Genomic DNA, 7,023 nt, shown 5'->3' with positions numbered 1-7,023 from the left:
GCACAGTTTAGAAATTATAAATAAAAACAGATTTTTTAAAGTTAAGTATTACGGAAGTTTATATGGTGCTGACGTTGTTTTAATCCTACCTACTCACTCATGAGTTTTTTACCACAAGTCCTGGGACACTGCTTGTAAAAAAAGAATTAAATAATGTAATAGCAGGATATTAAGCTTTATAAGCACCACGGGTGTTACAGGATAATAATGCTCTCGGTACACTCCGACCTAGGAGCATTATTATCCACATAACACCCTAGATACCTAAATTTCTATACATTTGTGAGTATGTCTATCTCACGAGATATTTTTTTAGTTATTTAATGCTGCAGTGTTATTCTGCTTATTCTTTTGCCTTGTATTATTTGTTGTTTATTTTCAATAAATGTGTAAATATTTGTACTCCTAATTAATATCACCATTTAGATAACAAAAAATTACTCGAGAATTAAGAAATAATAATAAAATGTAAAAGGAAAAACGTATCTAACTTTGAAGGCTTTTAAGCTAACGATTTCGCTAAAGGAAAAAACTAAGTACATTTTTTAAGGACGTATACCGTGGACAATTTTAAAGATAGTTCACTCATATTTGGTACAGTGAGAATTCCATTTCCATCTATCGGGTTCTGGGGTGCTAAATTATAAAATGGTATTATTAACTTTTAAATAAAAAAAAATCACTACTTTTTGCAGTTTCTTAAGTTATGACTAAAATAAAATTTGATTTATCAAAACAATCGCCTTGAAGGTACTTGTTAGGTAGGTACCTAGTAAACTGTTCAAAAGTGTACTTATTCGAATGAATAGGATTGTACATACTTTCAGATTCACTATGCTATTATTTAACTAATGTTTACTTAAGTATTAATTAATTCCGCACGGAAATAGAAAATCTAATAAACTGATGTATCCTAATTACATATAGAAATATTAATGGATAATTTCGTAGGTAATGGCCGAATAGAAAAATTTGTATTATTTGTTCTGTAAAACAGCCGAAGTTCGTTTTCTAATCGATCATTGATGTCACCATTTGAATACAATTAATTGATGTTAATAGAATATAATAAGGAATTCAGAAAAGCAAAAAGGGGTGGTTAAAGCAAATTTTACAGAAAACTTATGTACTGTTTGTTGCCAAATATTACTCTAAGATCAGAGTAAGGTTTCTTAAACAGGTGCGGATACAAGATAGTCGGGAATTTTTTACAGAAGCAAATTTTCTAAGTTGCTTTAGAGCAACAGATCGGTAGGAGGCAGCTAACCCCAAGGAAAGGCTAATTACACTCTAGTAAGTGACTACAGGAGGATATACAGTATGTCCACAGAAAAGGTGTTGAATAGGAAAAACTTATTCTATTATTATAAGTACTCTTATTTTTCATTTTATCGAAAAAAGTTACTCCTGATAAAAATTTTTGCTGGTTGTTAAAGTAAGATTGGGATACAAAAATTTAACATTTCTTGTACAGGGTCAAAAAAATTGAACAAACTTTAAATGGTGCAAGAGTGAAGTGCACTTATTTGTGAAGATGTGGAATTAAGTTACTAGGAAAAGCTGTTCAATGGTAAAAAGCAGTCTTTAATTTCAATTTTCGAAAAAATCGGCCTATTTTATTCATTTGTAATCATTAAATTTATTTCATACAAATTAAATTATTCCAATTAGGTAATATGTCCAATGTTAAAATATATAAGTATACCTAACTACAAGTTTCAATTTTCTTCAATATTTCAAAAGTTTAGGTCCATTTTCTTTGTAATTCTTCTATAAAAGTGTATCAAGCTTATCGATTATTATACTTGCTCTGTAAGGAAAGTCATTTCGTATTACGAATAAAGATGTTTACTTCTGACTGTTCACTTTGCCTTTGGAAAGGAAATAAACCACGCATAATAATTCAGTACGGACTGCAGACATTGAACTTACCTTCCGGTGTTATTATTGAAGAAAGGTGGGTCAATTTCATAACATAAGTGAGGTAGGTGCTCGGCGATACTTTCATCTCTAGTTTAGTTCTCTCAGAACTGCGGTAGCGGTGCGGTTTTTAAAAACTCGCTTTTCGTTCGACTCGTCAGACAATTGACCTTGCGCGCACTGTGTTAATTCATTATATACAGTGGGTAAGTAATGCTACTATCTTTACGTACCTGTTATTTAATAATCAGCTCATTCTGCATTTATTAGCGATAAATTTGTTATTCATTTGTTATTAATATTTTTTTTGAAAGCGCAGTGATGCAAAGTACAATTATTATATGTTGATGTTCTGGTCAATTTAGGAACATAACATTTGTGTGATCAATACAATTGAATTGGTTTTTGCAAGTTTCAGGTTGGTTTTGTTTATTTTCTGCATTAACATTGTGATTTGCTGTGTTTACTTTATTCTGAATAGAATTTGCGGTATTAGTCCAATTAAATGAGACTTTAAATCGCAATTTAGTAAACTTGCCTGAATTTTTGATATAAGTTAGTTTAGGGTATATAATAACAATAAGTGACAGTAATTTTTGTTTGTTTCAACCCCCGGCCAGGGGTGAAAAAAGATAAAATAAAGGGGTTATTTGATAACAGTGACCCTAGTGCTAAATATTTTCTATACAATTCTAAATTAAATTTGTCGACAACAACAAATGTTTTCTCTGTATTTGTTTTTGTATTAGGAATGTTTATTATTATCATGTCATTCATATCCTCCACATCATCTACTGTCAATTACTAGTATTAGTGTAGCCTACAATGAACAAAATTGTCGAAATTTTGATGCAACCACTAAAAATTATTGAAAATCTCCTCACACAAATACTAGTCCAAAAGTTGAGCTACAGAAAAAGATACAAGAATGTTGATTTCAAAGTTTTAACTTTGACATCAAAATTCTTAAAATGTTTAAAAAGTTGTCAAAGAAATGCTTTGAAAAGTTAAATTCTGGAGTTTTCTGGAAGAGGAAAAGAAATCCAGACTTGCATTAGTTGCTAGAGGGCGCTAGTGGATAAAAATTGGTCAGAACATTTTTCTCACTGTATGTATAAAAGTTTTGATATAAAAATATTATTCTCTTAGTTTTTTACACAAATTTTACACAATTAGACTTATGTGAAATTTAACCGTTTTCAATTTATTTGCTATTTTTAATTAATTATAATAAATCCCATCCTTATTCTTTAAATAAAGGATTGTCTGATATCAAATACTTTTTTCATTTCTAATTTAAATTGTTAGCCCTTACAGTTTTTTGTCATAGGCCATTCCGAGTGTTTTATAAATTATCAGCATTTTAAATTACTCCGAACACAGAAATCCATTGGATTTAAATCTGGGCTCTGTGAAGACCAAGGACCTGTACAAATAGGCAGTATAAGCTGTATAAAGCGCATAGGTATTTTGTTTCGCATTTAATGACAAGTGGCTTAAGAAAATCAGGTAAGAAATGCAAGTCAGGGCCTAACATATGCTTTTCAACAACAGAAGGCAAAATAGTACCTTAGCTAGAAAAACGACAGGTAGTAACTTCTGCACTGAGGTAAAGTCAAAGGGGTACACTCTCTTGTTCTGGAGTAATGGTTTTTAGATGGGCATTTCGTTTTTTGGGATAAAATGGTACAGTTTCTCCTAACCGGTCAAAAATATTTTTAAATAATTTGTGATCTGGTTGTAACCTGTTTGGGTAAGTTTCTGAATACCTGCGATATGCACGACGTCTATTAAAATTTTCTTTTGCACAAATACATACCGCACCTCGCATACCTTCATTAGAAAATATATTATGGCGAGGTATATTTTAAACGATATCAAGTTCTACAGAATAATAAAATTTGGGAGAGATTTTCTCGTCATTATTTGTATTCTGTCGTTTTTTACATATGAAAATGAATACCTTGTTAATAGTGTTAATGTCATGAATCAATAATACTTTGTTTAAATATATGAAGATACGTAAAAACAGAACTATTGGGTAATAATTTCTATACATTTTTATTTAACCTTGCATCTTTGACTGGACCTCCTTGAAACAGAAACAAGCTTGTAAAGAAGTTACAGTAATAATAATTACGTTGTATGTATATTATGGCATACTTAGTTGAGAAGAGAAGTAGGTACTTAAACAGAAAAGTTAAGTTCTGTAAAATTTTACGATGATTTCAATCTTCTGTAAATCTTTAACAGCGTAATAATTATTTATTTTAGTTTTCGAATTTGTAAATTATATCCATCCAAATTGAATAACCTTCAAAAGAAAATACATGTTAATTTATTAGTGCCATTTGGATAGTCTATTTTTCGAAATCGAACAAAAAAGTTTATATGAACATAGGTTGCAAATCGCTTCTCAACCGAGCTGCAGTGTGTCGCATTTAATTTTTTTAAACTTTCTTCGTGATATTTAAAAAACAGTAAATATTAATAAAACCAAATCGAGTATGTCTTGTCGCGACATACTATCCTTTAAAAATGACCTACAAACGATTCACTACAATCACCAGTAGCGTGGCAGACGGATAGGCAGTGCCGTTTTTTAAATGGAATATCTACGCCTATGATTTTTTTTTTAATTTTATGACGTTTTTGACGTCGCTGATCAATTTCAAACAAAACGGCGGGAATCCCTTTCAGTGCACATAAAAATCACACAAAATTTTAACTGAAACTGAAAAATGTTTGTTGTATAGATATATCGTTATTTATTTTAAAACAGGTATTTAGAAACAATTTGTAATTACAAAAAATGTAATAGTATGCAGAACTTAAAGCAGGTATACAAATTGGTAGTCTTTCTGTTCGGCATATAACTGGCATCTACGTAATAATGACCTTGAGCTTAATAAATGCACTGGCGTAATAGGCTAATCATTATAGCTTTTTTTCGGGGAAAAAATACTATTAGAAGTTTTTCTGCGGAATATTGTTCAGAAACGTGTTATAAACAAAATATCAAAAAATCAACTCGAGACTAGTTGGGAAACTTTGTTAAAACAATGGTCAAAATTATGAAAAAGTAGTTTTTCGACTGGCGTAAAAAAACTGTTATTCATAGAGAAAAAAAGGTTTATACAAAAAAGTTAGGTATTAAATAAATCTGTAAAATAAGACAAGTCCGACTAAATTCCGATAATTTATTTATGCGCAAGAGCTCAAAAATGGTCGAAATTGTCCGCTTTTTTCAATTGCTAATAATTAATGCAATTTTCATCGCAGACACTTGTAATTCAGGATTTTTGAAGCTTTTTGCACCCTTAATAAGTGGTAAAAATTTCAGCCCAAAAACTTCATTAGCTTGGCGTTGGCGGAATTTGTTATCTAAGAAGATGCTATTTTCAATTCATTTTTCCCAAGCTCACAGGCGTTGTAGGGTTTCGATCATTAGTTGTTTTTGTACCTAAATAGTTGTATTGACATATGCATTTACTGATAATTTAATTTTTCAAATTTAATTTGTTTAAAAATGACTGAAAAAATGTTAATATTTATTACATCGTTAAGCGCGCATGCTAAGCCTCGCCTTCCCCACTCGTTCGCTAGACCAAGTAATAGAACGCATCGCCGCTATCTTCTTTTTCGAAATTAAATAGTTGAATTCACCTTAATGTTAATGTAGGACATGAAAATATAGCTCTTAATGTATACTCTCTCCAAATTTCGGCTCTTAATATTAATAATTAAGGTCACTGCGATTAAATAAATAAAAAAAATTATCTCAGCTTCTAATCAACTTACAACAACGATTTTTTTTTTAAATTCGAAGAAAACTAAAGTAAAGAGGTTACTATTTTATTTTATAATAATTACCTATCTTAACAATTTAATAAATATTAACATTTTTTCAGTCAATTTTAAACAAATTAAATTTGAAAAACTAAATTCTCAGTAAATGCCTATGTCAATACAACTATTTAGGTACAAAAACAACTAATGATCAAAACCCTACAACGCCTGTGAGCTTGGGAAAAATGAATTGAAAATAGCATCTTCTTAGATAACAAATTCCGCCAACGCCAAACCAATGAAGCTTTCGAGCTGAAATTTTTACCACTTATTAAGGGTGTAAAAAGCCTCAAAAATCCTGAATTACAAGTGTCTGCGATGAAAATTGCATTAATTATTAGCAATTGAAAAAAACGGCAATTTTCGACCATTTTTGAGCTCTTGTGCATAAACAAATTATCGGAATTTAATCGGACTTTTTTCATTTTATAGGCTTATTTAATACCTACCTTTTTTGTATAAACTTTTTTTCGCTATGAATAATAGCTTTTTTACGTGAGTCAAAAAACCACTTTTCCATAACTTTGACCACTGTTAAAACAAAGTTTCCCAACTAGCCTCGAGTTGATTTTTTGATATTTTATTTATAACAGGTTTCCGAACAATATTCTGCAGAGAAACTTCTAATAGTATTTTTTCCCGAAACAGGCTCTTTCATGTCTATAATGACTGGACTATAATGGATAGTCAGAAATTTGTATGATTATATTAGTTCCTCCCTTACGTTTATCGGACAAGAGTATTCCTGATGTTTCATATGACATCAGGCAAAATAATCAAGGGGATTAAGGTCGGGTGATGGTTGAAGTCATGATACAGGACCGCTACTCTCTATCTTACAATGTTCTATTTATTTGTGAGTTACTAACAACTAATGATCACCAAACAAGTCCATCGCTTACTACGTCTGTCTGAACCAACAAAAATTTTGTTAACTTTCACAAAACTTACTCACAACCCTTTAAAGTTTACAACAATTTTGCACGAACATCAGCTTTTCATTTAATCATCTACCAAATAAATTTGGCACCCTGTATCTAAGTTGGCAAGCTGTTTACAATTTATGTTCATACGAATTTTATTAATTTAATAATCAAAATCAAGTTGTCTATCAACTATTAAAGTTATTGAATTGAAAATGGGAACTCCCTGTATAATTTAAAAAATAGAATTATTTCTGTTTGAAAAACGGTTAGAATATAAATAGTTGTTTCAATAGAATGTAGTGTAGGCAATTGAATAAATGCATAACTA

At 30.3% G+C, this 7,023-nt stretch overlaps 1 protein-coding gene across 1 annotated transcript in view; it reads left to right on the top strand.

Moving 5' to 3' along the window:
- The first annotated feature begins 2,001 nt into the window (after positions 1-2,001).
- Positions 2,002-7,023, top strand: part of LOC108905000 (putative fatty acyl-CoA reductase CG5065) — a 30,201-nt gene continuing 25,179 nt past the window's right edge. Inside the window, exon 1 of the mRNA XM_018707752.2 lies at positions 2,002-2,126. The gene's annotated coding sequence lies outside the window, so the exon portion shown is untranslated. The remainder of the gene's footprint in view (positions 2,127-7,023) is intronic.

Source organism: Anoplophora glabripennis, unplaced genomic scaffold (assembly GCF_000390285.2).
Source record: "Anoplophora glabripennis isolate ALB-LARVAE unplaced genomic scaffold, Agla_2.0 scaffold73, whole genome shotgun sequence".
Taxonomy (NCBI): Eukaryota; Metazoa; Arthropoda; class Insecta; order Coleoptera; family Cerambycidae; genus Anoplophora; species Anoplophora glabripennis.
This window is presented reverse-complemented; position numbering and strand designations above follow the sequence as displayed.